Source organism: Trichogramma pretiosum, unplaced genomic scaffold (assembly GCF_000599845.2).
Source record: "Trichogramma pretiosum strain Unisexual culture from Peru unplaced genomic scaffold, Tpre_2.0 scaffold39, whole genome shotgun sequence".
In the NCBI taxonomy this organism is placed as follows: Eukaryota; Metazoa; Arthropoda; class Insecta; order Hymenoptera; family Trichogrammatidae; genus Trichogramma; species Trichogramma pretiosum.
In genome coordinates this window covers 831,008-844,845 of record NW_019640828.1, presented here as the reverse complement: position 1 = coordinate 844,845, position 13,838 = coordinate 831,008, and the positions used below count along the sequence as shown (strand labels likewise).

The following is a 13,838-nucleotide window of genomic DNA, read 5'->3' as shown; positions in this document are numbered from 1 at the left end:
CCTTCGTGAACTGTCCTTTGATGGGAGAGCAAATGTGACATTTGTCCAAACTTCTTCTCGCACTTACCGCATGCGTAATCCTTGCGGCCATTGTGGACTATTTTTTGGTGTCTTTTCAAATTGCTTGGATCCCCAAACTTCTTCTCACACATGTTGCATGCGTAGTCTCTATTCCCTTCATGGACTGTCTTTTGGTGTACAAGCAAGGTCTTTTTATATCCAAATTTCTTCTCGCACTTGTCGCATGTGTGATCTTTGCGACCTTCATGTACGATCCTTTGGTGCAAAAGCAAATACGTTTTAGTTCCAAATCGTTTCTCGCACTTGTTGCATGCGTAGTCTTTGCGAACTTCGTGTAATGTCTTTTGATGATATAGAAAATGATGTTTTTGTGCAAATTTTTTCTCGCATTTGTCGCAAGCGTAATTTCTTCGACCCTCGTGCACTATCCTGTGGTGGAAGAGCAAACCCTGTTTTTGTCCAAATTTCTTTCCGCAATTTTCGCAAACGTAATCTTTGCGACCTTCATGTACTGTCCTTTGGTGGGAGAGCAAATGCCATGAATGTCCAAATGTCTTCTTACAATTTTCACATACAAAATCTTTGCGATTTCCGTGAACTGTTTTTTGGTGTCGAAGCAAATTAGCTTTTAGTCCGAATATCTTCTCGCACATGTCACATGAATGATCTTTTCGAACATCATGAACAATTTTTTGGTGTGAAAGCAAATTAGATTTGTGTCCAAATACCTTCTCGCACTTATCGCATGCATAATCTTTGAGGCCTTTGTGTATTGCCTTTTTATGGATAAGCAAATTCACTTTTTCCTCGCATTTTGTCTCGCCCTTGTCGCGAGCATCATTTTTGGGTCCCTCGTGTATCGATCTTTGGGTATCCAACAAATCTGATTTACTACTAAATTTTTTCTCAAAATTGTCGCATGCGTAATCTTTGCGATGCTCGTGTACTGTCTTTATGTGCAAGAGCAAAGTATGTTTGGTGTCAAATTTCTTTGCACATTTTTCACATAAGTAATTTTTGAAAACTTCGTGGAAAATTTTTTTGTGCTTTAGTAAAGTTGATTTATTTTCAAATTTCCTCTCGCACTTGTTGCACGTGAAATTGTTACTATTTTTGTGTACTAATTTCTGGTGCGTAGTCAAACTAGATTTTTTCACAAATTTTTTCTCGCACATGTCGCATGCAAAATCTTTACGGCTTTTGTGTTCTAATATTTGGTGTCTATTTAGATGGCTTCGGAACTCAAATTTCTTTTCGCACTTGTCACATATGAAATTTTTCTGTTCTTGAATAATTGTATCTCGGTGCATTATCATACTTGACTCTAGTACAAATGCCTCCTGACAAATATCAGGAACGTGTTGTTTGTCGTTTGAAACAACATCGTTGTGCTTACTCGAATTATTTTCCGAGACAACTTCCTTCAAGCTTTCGTCAATTTTATCCATTTCGAGGCCAAAAATAAACGACAGATCCTTCAATTCATTCCCGCGTAATTAGAATGAGTAAAATTTATCTTCTGGTATTATGGCTCGTTAGATTGTTAAAGACAACGTTTAACCTAACTCGTTTCTACTATAAATACGATCGGTGTTCGAGGGATGACGTGAAATTTGTTTATGATTATATTGTTTACAATTAAGTTGTCGATTTATCTGTTTATACATGGTATTAACAATATTAAAACGATCTTAACCCGTCCAATACCTAGAGACCTTAATTGTGACATATTTTTCCAGGCGTTATTTTTTAAGAAACCATTATCAAAATAATGATAAATTACAATATCTTATGGGATTTTATCGTTCTTTCAAAATCTGGCGTCAGATTTACGATATTAGCAACCGTTTTAAAAATTCATTTATTTAAACAAAAAAAAGTGGTTTTTGAACATTTGTCTTGAAAATACAGTATTCCCTCCGTATACGTGGGGTTTACGTTCCAAAAAAGCACCGCGTACGAGGAAACCTTGTATACTGAACCCAAGCTCTTATGCAATTTCAGGGGTTGCGTTCTTAGGAATCTCAAAATTTAAGAAAAATGTATACAAGGGCTATTCAATAACAGGTATTGCAGGACAAAAAATGAAGTTGAAACTAACCATGTACTATTCAAGAACACAATGAAAAATTAAAATCCTGAAAATCACAGCTCCCTAGGTCTAACCATGGATGGATGTACAGGGGCTCAAAGTTGGATTTTCACGTTTTGAGGATATTCTGCTTTTTACTCTGCTTTTCTAGGGGCAGATGAAAAACTGTCCAAACCATGTAGTATTTTGATATAAAATTTGATGTAAAATTCAAATCTGTACTCAAAAATGACATTCATAACCTCAAAACTCCTTACAATGGAAAAAATAGTGTGAAATAGCATAAAAGTAGAAAAAAAAGTTGTTCGTATATCTCAAATTAGTTAATATAGACAGATCTTCTCATACAAATACAAACACAAATACAACTTCTGTTAAAGTTTGGTAACCGAGTCACCACTACAGACAGGTTTTTTCCTCATTTTCCATGTTTTACGCTCTTCACAAGCTACCAAATTGTCTTTTTATTTAATCGCGAAAATTACTTGTTTTTTTAAAAACGTAAAATTTGATTCACTCAAACGTGTAAATACGAGCGACAGCTTAGTTCCTGAACAGCAATTAGCACCATGAGCTATGCGTATGTATAGTTAAATCATAACAGCAGCAGGAGAGACTCTGTCTCTAAGATGAGAACTTCTCTATACCAAACACGCGTAGAGAAATCTTGCTTAAAAAAATGCAAAAGGCACGAAAGCTCGAAAGCTTGTGTCAAAAAGGAGAGACACGCACGCAGAAACGCGTAAATGCAAGGTGAAAAAAGACATTGTGTCGCACAGTTGGGCGCTTAGCTTTTATTGTCACACCCCCACGATGCTGTTGTCATTTCTCAATGCCATCGATGCTCTCTGTATACCTTTCTGCCGCATGTCTTTATTTATTTTACTGCTCAGTTTGATTTTTGAAATGTCAGAAAATTAAAATTAAAAAATAGTTAAAATAGACTAGTAGAAAGTATGAAGAAAAGAGATAAATCAATTAAGAGCCTTATCATTTATAAAAATCTTTAAACCGGGTGTATTTGATAAACTTAGGATCGCGTATTATTACCTGACGTTTATAAAAAATCCAATTTTGAACAAAGAGCTTGCCTCGATCAAAAAGTTTGTTCTAAACAAGACGTAAAAAAATTTCCGGCTGTTCGTTGCATGAGCAAAAAGTCAACGAAGAGAAGGAGGGGCCAGGTAAAAAAGTAAAGTGCCAACCAAATGATCCAGGTAAGACCCAATCATATTGCACAGTTTTTATTGAAATTTTACAGAAACATATACACACTAGCCGGTAAAAATATCTTTCCAGACTGAAGGTTGCTGCGTCAAAAAATTCGGAGTCAATCTATGTAATCGAAATAGTTCAGGGTTATAGACGAACAAACCTTAAGGAGGTTCCCTCGGGTAACACGCTAGTCAATTGAGAGTTCGCGCAGTAACACGGGTTAAGGTAGCTGGCTTGTCGTCTGCTAGCCCTAAAACGAGCCGAAAAAGTCGTGTTTTCGCATCTTTTATTAAAAAAATATTGAAAAAACGGCAGGCTACCTCTACTTTGAGACACGGTTTATGAAAGATAAGAACTTTCTCTACAATTTGTATATAATCATTCCCCTGCGAACTTTGATTTCTTTTCATAAATTGTAAATGTAGCTCAAATTTTCATGAATTCCTATGTTGCCCATGTTAATTTTCGAAACTTTGATCGCGTTTTTTTCGAGATTTTGACTGGCTTGGGCATATGTGAGCTATACCATTGGATTCGGGAGGTCAAAATCTATCAATATTGATGTATGTACTTCTTGCGAACTTTGCAAGGGAACCTCCTTAAGTCGCGGAGCAGACGTCATTAGACACGTGCGCGCTGAAGGCTTGAAGCTGGAGACTAATTAATTAATAATTAAGAAAGTGTCTATTCTACGGGAAGGATCACCGAGTTGCAGCCCGTCGTTATCGTGTATATATTGATAATAAAAATTATCAAGAAAATCTACTTGATCCTATCGAACACCAATACTCTAGCACTATTCGTAGCCAGGTAAAAAATTATATTCTTTTAATTTACTTCACTGGTTTACTTAATTTATCATTTTTACACTATTTTATTTGTATATTATTTAATTGTTTTGTTATCTTTCCTTTCGTTTTCTTTATCGTTTAGATTCATAGATGGTTCTTCACACAGGCTTGGAGAGACAGCGTCGTGCCACGACCAATTCAGTCCATAAGAACTGATGATGATTCAAGCGGTTGGCCAAGTTCGACTTTGCACCACTGTTGCCAGCAAAACCTACTAAATCTGCAAGTATTGTGAATCAAAAAGTCACACATTCATAAAATAATTATAATTATACACTATTTTTCTTACGGGCACACAACGCGAACACAAACAAGTTTTTTTAATTTCAAATAACAATCATATCACTTAGTCTTAATTAAGTTGCTCATTAATTCCTTCATATCTTCTTCGAATTCTATTGATGAATTGATCTCACTGCAGCAGCTCCAACTAATTTCGAGGTCCCATAGATTTTCTGGTCCTCTGAAATCGACATTCATCACGAATATTTTGCAATATTTAATTGCGTTCCGAATAGGTTTTGTGATTCGATTTTCAGCGGGCAATATTACAAAGTATGCAGCCGATGCGCGGAAAATTTTAGTGAGCTCGTATCGATCGGGGATATTTTTCGACGAGTCTAGCACCAGCAACACACTTTTTTTCGAATGGTTAATTTTTGAAACCTGCGGCAGCACTTCATTGATAAGAGTATCTCGGTAACATATCGGAGTCTCTCGATCCAATACCGCTATGCCCGATTCTTCTCCAGTTGTCCAAAATATTAGATTAACTTCTTTGAAGCCTACGAGCCCGAAGTACTCGCTCACGTAGACGATGATCCACTCGTCAGATTGGATCGCTTCGATGGTGTTGTTCGTTTGCAGTACTTGGGGCCCGTACTCGATGTCCAATTTCAACCTTCGATGTTGAAGCGAATCACCACTAATTTTAGGTAAACGCCCGCTTCTCTCGCAATCGGCTAACACTGTCACAATATTATTCGACATTCCGAAAAACTGCTTGAAACTCTGCTCCGAACGAACGCTAACAATGATCGATGCGAAATGATGCACTGCAGCATGCAATCGCATATGTATAAAAAAACAAAAGAAAGTTGTCACTTAAAAAAAGCAGACTATAGCGAGGAGAAAAACAAATAGTAGTGCAACTGAGCATTTGGACAGCCTCCGCGTATTATACGAATTTATTTATCTAGTTAGAATTTTATTGAACTCACAGTGTGAAAATGCCATTTATACCCTCTGATTTTAATCTTGGAATATTGAAGTCGTTGTGGCTTGATGGGTACGAAGATGTAATAATAGCCGGACGTTTGAATTGTTCGGTAAACACTGTGAAAAAGTGGATAGCACGATTTCGCGACAATCCAGGGCGAATCGTGAGTGATACCAGGCAAAACAATCCTGGCCGACCTCTCAAACTTTCTAATGAAGATTTGCAGTGAGTAATACACCGCATTGAAGAAACCCCGTTCATGCCGGTCTACCGATTGCCTGACGAGATGAATTTAGACGTGACCGAAAAAACACTACGAACGGCAATCAAAAAGCGAACGGAGATGCGTTTTCGCATTGCAGCTAAAAAGCCATTGTTGAGCGCTAAAGTTATTGACGAACGGCTGCGTTACGCGAACGAGCACATCCATTGGGGTGAAAACGATTGGAGGCACGTATTCGCCCTCGATGAAAAAGTCTTTTCAACATCAAAAGACGGTAATAGTTTAAAAATTTGTATATTTTATTCATTTTAATCCGGAATCTAATCTAAGAAATATATATCGCAATCAGGAAGGCGTGGAGTATAGCGTATGCCGAATGCCCGTTACGAGGCGAAAAACGTGATCAAAAAGGTCAATAGCGGACGAGTCAATCGAAGTTACTGGGCTTGCGCGAGTGGTGATGGCCCTGGAGCAATCGTTGAAATCGACAGGAAAATGAAATCGATCGATTATCGATTGATTTTAAATGACGTGCTGCTTCCCACGGTTCTCGAAAGATATCCAAGGGATGAGCGGATCTATATCATCGAAGATAACAGCAGGGTGCACACGGCCAAAATTATAAAGGAATGGTATCGAAATAACGATCGTTTGATTCGTTTAAATCATCCAACCCGTAGCCCGGATTTAAATTTTATAGAAACAATGTGGGCAAAAATTACGGCAAAATACATTCCCACGGAGAGACCAAATATTGAAACTTTGAGAAATCAAGTAATGGATAGCTGGAACAATCTGTTTGACGATTTGCCATTTTTTAAAAATTTAACCGACTCAATGCCTCGCAGATTGAAGGCAAGTAATTGAAGCTCAGGGGCAATATATAAATTATTAAAAATTGAGTTAATGAAATTGAAGTCCCATTACAAAGATTTGTTGGATAAGCTATAATCATAAAAATAACTTAAACAAAAACTTATGAAAAACAACATTTTATTTCATTATCAGTCATTATATTTTTACACTCATTATAGTTACATGTATATGTAAAAGGAATGAAAAATTGTATTCATTTAGTAGTTAATAGCATTAGAATTAGACAAAATACTTTTTTAATACATTAAAAGCACTTAAAAAATAAAGAAAAAATTTGCATGGTAAATCAAGCTTTTTTTCTGTACATGGTTTAGCGAAATAGTTGTCACTTAAAATTGACACAAGCCATACATTGACTACAATAAACAAAAATATTATATCACTAATTTTTCATTATACATTTTTGGAACTATGTAAAATTAGATTAGCGTGATAATTAATTGTAAAGTCCTTATGAAAATTATACTTAGGCTTATCTTATAATTTTTAAATTTCAACAAAAACGCAGCAGTAAAAATTTAACGATACAAAACATTAAAAAATTTATTTACATGTTTACATTTTCTAAAAAAAAACGCTTTTCGCACGTACACCAATTATGGAAAGCTGTTGCAAGAGTTTGATCTGTTATACATGTAAGACTTGTACTAATTTTATTATTACATTGGTAACAGAATCCTCAATAAATTCATAGGATTTTACGACATTATTTAACACTCGTCGCGTTCTTACAATATATAAAATTGTATAAAAGTTTCACAGATTTATACCTCAACAAAGTAAGAGAGTATAAATATTTCATTTATCAAATGGTACAGAAAGTACATGAAGCAAATAGAAACGTTCATCTTCACATTTGTCTTTTTTACAACTAAATGCCTACACATAAACATTTACAAGTTTGCACGTAATGGTACACTATTAGATTTATTTTCAGCCATGAGCTCATGCCTAATATTATTGAGCGTATCATGAATGAACTTGAATGTTAGTCTATCTGATGGTTTTCTATTCCAACAAAGTTTCATAAGGTTGTAAACAGAGTAGGGTGTATTTTCCTAGGACACTGTAACACATTACCCTCTTTAATGTATTTGACGACTTCTTCGTGAGTCATACCATAGTAAGGTTGCAAAGCAAAGCTAAATATCTCCCACAGACAAACAGCAAATGCCGACATATCAGATTCAACAGTATACTTATTATAAAGTATACTTTCAAGAGGCATCTATCTTACAGGAATGGCATCTTGATCGTCGCCTTTGTAGTAATCTTGGAGATAAATCTTTTGTGAGAGTCCAAAATCAGCAATCTTCACTACCATTTCGTCATTGATCAAGCAATTATGGGTTGCAAGATCTCGGTGGTCAGATAGGTAGACCATCCCAGAAGCTATTTGACATAGGTCGACCAAGAGCACAAACACCTAGTAATTTTACTATGTTTGGATGATCAAATTCAGCTAATAAACAAACTTCAAAGAGGCGAACCTGTTCTGAGGACTGAGTATGATCATATTGTTGGCTCCAACATCAACGGCAACAGCTTGCTCAACTAACTTGACCCAATTGGTTGGAAGTGTTTCATAGTATTTTTGATAATATTCTTCACTTAAACTTAACCACAAGGGGATCATCATCTTTATTCAGTACTGCATTTAAAACTGCTTGAGCTGCAAGTTTTTGTGCCTCTTCTGCTGATTTTGTTTCTAAAGGATATGACGAGTGTTTTGAAGATCCAACCTATAATTTAGAAAGTTATTTTAATTAGTTAATTTCTATCATTGTAAATGGGTGCTTTAAGATTTTTTGATTCACAATACTTGCAGATTTAGTAGGTTTTGCTGGCAACAGTGGTGCAAAGTCGAACTTGGCCACCGCTTTAATCATCATCAGTTCTTATGGGCTGAATTGGTCGTGGCACGACGCTGTCTCTCCAAGTCTGTGTGAAGAACCATCTATGAATCTAAACGATAAAGAAAACGAAAGGAAAGATAACAAAACAATTAAATAATATACAAATAAAATAGTGTAAAAATGATAAATTAAGTAAACCAGTGAAGTAAATTAAAAGAATATAATTTTTTACCTGGCTACGAATAGTGCTAGAGTATTGGTGTTCGATAGGATCAAGTAGATTTTCTTGATAATTTTTATTATCAACATATACACGATAACGACGGGCTGCAACTCGGTGATATTTCCCGTAGAATAGACTCTTTCTTAATTATTAATTAATTAGTCTCCAGCTTCAAGCCTTCAGCGCGCACGTGTCTAATGACGTCTGCTCCGCGACTTAAGGTTTGTTCGTCTATAACCCTGAACTTTTTCGATTACATAGATTGACTCCGAATTTTTTGACGCAGCAACCTTCAGTCTGGAAAGATATTTTTACCGGCTAGTGTACCAGTATCTATGCATATTCAACCAGTATCTATGTATATGTCAATCACCCTTTATTCGAGCACGCGAAACATGGGGTTTGTAACTGCTTCGCGCACTTGTTACGAAATATATTATTACGACCTTAATGAACTCTTCTTTGATGTTTGAGCAAATACACTTTTTGCGTAAATTTTTTTTCGCACTCATGGCATTCATAATCTTTACGACCTTCGTGGACTGTCCTTAAGTGGACGAGCAAACCTGATTTCTGTCCAAATTTCTTTTCGCACTTATCGCATGCGTAATCTTTTTAACCTTCATGCACTGTCCTTTGATGCTTCAACAAATCAGATTTATATCCAAATTTTCTTTTGCATTTATCACACAGGTAATCTTTGCGACCTTCATGTACTATCTTTTGGTGGGAGAGCAAATGCCATGAATGTTCAAATGTCTTCTCACAATTATCACATAAAAAATCTTTGCGATTTCCGTGAACTGTTTTTTGGTGTCGAAGCAAATGAGCTTTTAGTCCGAATTTCTTCTCGCACATGTCACATGCGAAGTCTTTACGACCTTCATGGATTGTTTTTTGGTGACAAAGCAAATTAGCTTTTATTCCAAATACTTTCTCGCACTGATCGCATGCGTAATCTTTGCGACCTTCATGGATTGTCCTTTGATGCAAAAGTAAGCTACATTTTTGTCCAAATTTCTTCTCGCAATTTTCACATGCGTAATCTTTGCGACGATCATGAACTATTCTCTGGTGTATTCTTAAATTTCTTTGTTCCCGAAATGTCCTCTCGCACCTATCGCATTGGTGATCATTGTGACCCTCATGGACTGCAGTTATATGCAAAAGTAAATATCGTTTATGTGCAAATTTTTTCCCACAATCGTCACATAAGTAATCTTCGAAGTCTTTTAAATCTTTCCGCTCTCCGTGTACTGACTTTAGGTGGAAGAGCAAATGCGATTTTTGTCCAAATTTTTTTTCGCATTTGTTACATGCGAAATCTTTACGACCTTCGTGGATTATCATCTGGTGTTTTATTAAATTGCCTCGTTCCCCGAATTTCTTTTGGCATTTGTCACATTCGTAATCTTTGCGACCTTCGTGTACTGTCCTTTGATGCTTCAACAAATCCGATTTTTTTCCAAAGTTTCTCTCGCACTTGTCGCATAAGTAATCTTTGCGACCTTCATGGACTGTTTTTTTGTGCCGTAGCAAATGATGTTTAAGTCCGAATTTCTTCTTGCACTTAACGCATACATAATTTGTGTGCTCTTTATGTACTGCCGTTTGGTGTCTGCGTAAATACGATTTTCTTCCAAATTTCTTCTCGCAGTTGTCGCATGCGTAATTTTTGCCACCTTCATGTACCGTCTTTAGCGAGGTGAGCAATTGATGCTGTTGTCCAAATTTCTTTTCGCACTTATCGTGTACAGTCTTTATGTGCAAGAGCAAACTCTGTTTATTTCCAAATCTCTTGGCGCACTTTTCACATAAATAATCTTTGAAAACTTCGTGGAATATTTTTTTATGTTTAAGTAAAGTTGATTTTTTTTCAAATTTCCTCTCGCACTTGTTGCATACATAATCTTCGCGTTCTTTGTGTACTAACTTTTGATGCATGAACAAACTGGATTTTTTCACAAATTTCTTCTCGCACTGATCGCATGCAAAATCTTTGCGACTTTTGTGTACTAAAATTTGATGTCTACTCAAATGACTTCGAAACTCAAATTTCTCTTCGCACTTGTCACATGCGTAATCTTTTGGTTCATTGGGAAATGGGTTGTGTTGTTTGACGTTTGAAACAACAATGTCATGTTTACTTAAATTATTTTCTAAGACAACTTCCTTGAATTTTTCGTCACTTTTATTCATGTTGGTGCTGACATTAAACGATGGATTCTTCTATTTTGACGCACGGAAATTGAATAATTAAAATTTATCTTTCGGTATAATGGATTGTTTGATCGCCGAAGTATAACATTCAAACTAATTTGTTGTTACTATAAACATGATCAGGGTTAGAGAGACGATGTCAAAATCGTTCATGATTGTATTGTTAACAATTAAATTGCCGATTCATCTGTTTATACGTTGCCTTCTGAATGTGAACCAGTATAAAAGTCTTAATTGGACAACATCAAGTTTATAAATCAAACACATGTATAATGAAAAATTCCATACATTATTAAATGTAAAATTTACCCTAGTTTAAAATTTGAACCTGGGAAAATTTCTTTGAAGAATTCTTGACTTTCTAAAAATAAATAATTCAATACTTCAAAAAATATTTTTTCAATTTAGAGTCAACGGATCCTTATACAATATACCATAAATTATAAAAAATTGTAAATAATCATTCCGAAATTTGCTGCAAGTTCCCAGCACCTACCTTCCTACTAAACTCTATTTATCTATTTTTAAAGCACAAGATGTACGCAAGACTGAATTAGAAAAAGGCCAATAATTGTTATTATTCAGGGTTTAGTTAAGTCATTGAAAACTCGGAAAATGAAGATCAAAGCATAAATTTAAATAGGATTGTGAAAAGTACTAGGAACAATGGTGTTTCAATTAGGAGAAGTCTAATAATTTTAAGGACTGTAAAAAACTCTCCCTGGCTTAAGTTAAAATTTTGTAGACTCTTTTATTGGTGTCAACTCAAATTCGATAGAAGTATACATAATTTTAATGAAATCCGTGGACTGTCCTCTGGTGCTTAAACAAAACTAATTTATGTTGAAATTTCCTGTCGCAATGTTCGCATGCGTAATCTTTACGACCTTCGTGAACTACCCTTTGATGGGAGAGCAAATGTTACATTTGTCCTAACTTCTTCTGGTTGTATGCGTAATCTTTACGACCTTCGTGTACTATCTTTTCGTGTTTCAATAAATCACCTTTACGTCCAAATTTTCTTTCGCACTTGTCACATGCGAAATCTTTTCGACTTTCATGAACTATTTTTTTGTGTGAAAGCAATTGCTGTTTTTGTCCAAATTTCTTTTCGCAATTTTCACATGCGAAATCTTTGCGACCATTGTGGACTATTCTTTGGTGTCTTTTCAAATTGCTTGGATCCCCAAATTTCTTCTCACACATGTTGCATGCGTAATCTTTACGACTTTCGTGTACTACCTGTTCGTGTTTCAATAAATCACCTTTATATCGAAATTTTCTCTCGCATTTGTCACAGGCGAAATCTTTCCGACCTTCATGAACTACACTTTGGTGCTGGAGCAATAGCTGTTTGAGTACGAACTTTTTCTCGCACTTATCGCAGGCGAAATCTCTTTGATCTTCATGTACTGTTTTTTGGTGTATAAACAAATGATGTTCAAGTCCAAATTTTCTATCGCAATTTTCACATGCGTAATCTTTGCGACCATCATGAACTATTTTCTTGTGTGAAAGCAATTGCTGTTTTTGTCCAAAATTTTTCTCGCACTTGTTGCATGCAAAATCTTTGCGACTTTCGTGGACTATTTTTTGGTGTCTTTTCAAATTGCTTGGATCCCCAAACTTCTTCTCACACATGTCGCATGCGTAGTCTCTGTTACCTTCGTGGATTATCTTTTGGTGTCTTCTCAAATTGCCTAGGTCTCCAAATTTCTTCTCGCACTTGTCGCATGCGTAATCTTTGCGACCTTCATGAACTACACTTTGGTGCTTGACCAATAGCTGTTTGATTACGAACTTTTTTTCGCATTGGTTGCATGCGTAATCTTTACGACCTTCGTGAACTGTCTTTTGATGAAACAGCAAATGATGTTTTTGTGCAAATTTTTTCTCGCATTTGTCGCAAGCGTAATTTTTTCGACCCTCGTGCACTGTCCTGTGGTGGAAGAGCAAACCCTGTTTTTGTCCAAATTTCTTTCCGCAATTATCGCAATCGTAATCTTTGTGACCTTCATGTACTGTCCTTTGGTGGGAGAGCAAATGCCATGAATGTCCAAATGTCTTCTTACAATTGTCACATACAAAATCTTTGCGATTTCCGTGAACTGTTTTTTGGTGTCGAAGCAAATGAGATTTTAGTCCGAATTTCTTCTCGCACATGTCACATGAATAATCTTTTCGAACTTCATGAACTATTTTTTGGTGTGAAAGCAAATTATATTTGCGTCCAAATACCTTCTCGCACTGATCGCATACATAATCTTTGCGGCCTTTGTGTATTGCCTTTTTATGGATAAGCAAATTCACTTTTTCCTCGCATTTTGTCTCGCCCTTGTCGCGAGCATCATTTTTGGGTCCCTCGTGTATCGATCTTTGGGTATCCAACAAATCTGACTTACTACTAAATTTTTTCTCAAAATTGTCGCATGCGTAATCTTTGCGATGCTCGTGTACTGTCTTTATGTGCAAGAGCAAAGTATGTTTAGTGTCAAATCTCTTCGCGCACACTTCACACAAGTAATTTTTGAAAACGTCGTGGAATATTTTTTTGTGCTTGAGTAAAGTTGATTTATTTTCAAATTTCTTCTCGCATTTGTTGCACGTGAAATCCTTGCGATCTTTGTGTACCAATTTTTGGTGCGTAGTCAAACTAGATTTTTTCACAAATTTTTTCTCGCACAAGTCGCATGCAAAATCTTTACGGCTTTTGTGTTCTAATATTTGGTGTCTACTCAGATGACTTCGGAATTCAAATTTTTTCTCACATTTGTTGCATCCATAGTTCTTCTCTTCATTGTGAATTTTGTTTCGATGTGCTATCATGCTCGATTCTAGTGTAAATGCCTCGTGACAAATATCACAAAAGTGTTTTTTGTCGTTTGAAACAACATCGTCGTGCTTACTTGAATTTTTTTCCGAGACAACTTCCTTCGAGCTTTCGTCAATTTTATCCATTTCGGTGTTAAAAATAAACGACAGATCCTTCAATTCATTTCCCCGTAATTAGAATGAGTAAAATTTATCTTCTGGTATTATGGC

The 13,838-nt window shown here is 35.9% G+C and overlaps 1 long non-coding RNA gene across 1 annotated transcript; it reads right to left on the bottom strand.

The window, feature by feature from the left end:
• Positions 1-7,998: 7,998 nt before the first annotated feature.
• Positions 7,999-9,152, bottom strand: LOC111694611. Its single transcript, XR_002763671.1, has 3 exons — positions 8,586-9,152; positions 8,320-8,462; positions 7,999-8,239 (listed from the first exon to the last, which is right to left on the bottom strand). It is a non-coding gene; the product is annotated as an uncharacterized LOC111694611 (long non-coding RNA).
• Between the last annotated feature and the right edge of the window lie 4,686 nt (positions 9,153-13,838).